Here is a 364-nt window from a genome sequence, read left to right as displayed (position 1 = left end):
CTATATAAGTGGTGGTTCCCTTGGACTACCAAGGGTATTCCCGTCATTTCCTTCATTAAAAGAGCTCCTACCAATACTACCAAACCTGTCAAAAATGGCCACGTAGGCCTAATTAATATTTCTTTCTTTTACTCAACTACCACCAAACCAATCAAAAATCGCCACATGGGCCTACTTAATATTTCTTTCTTTTATATAATATTTTCTATTTCTACTTTCTATTTCTTTCTATTATATTATATATTATATATTATCTATATATATATATCATCATTATCATCATCATTATTATATATATATATATATATATCTTCATACTATATAAGTGGTGGTTCCTCAACTACTACCAAACCAATCAAAAATG

The sequence above is a fragment of the Solanum tuberosum genome, unplaced genomic scaffold (genome assembly GCF_000226075.1).
Source record: "Solanum tuberosum cultivar DM 1-3 516 R44 unplaced genomic scaffold, SolTub_3.0 scf00240, whole genome shotgun sequence".
Taxonomy (NCBI): domain Eukaryota; kingdom Viridiplantae; phylum Streptophyta; class Magnoliopsida; order Solanales; family Solanaceae; genus Solanum; species Solanum tuberosum.
This window is presented reverse-complemented; position numbering follows the sequence as displayed.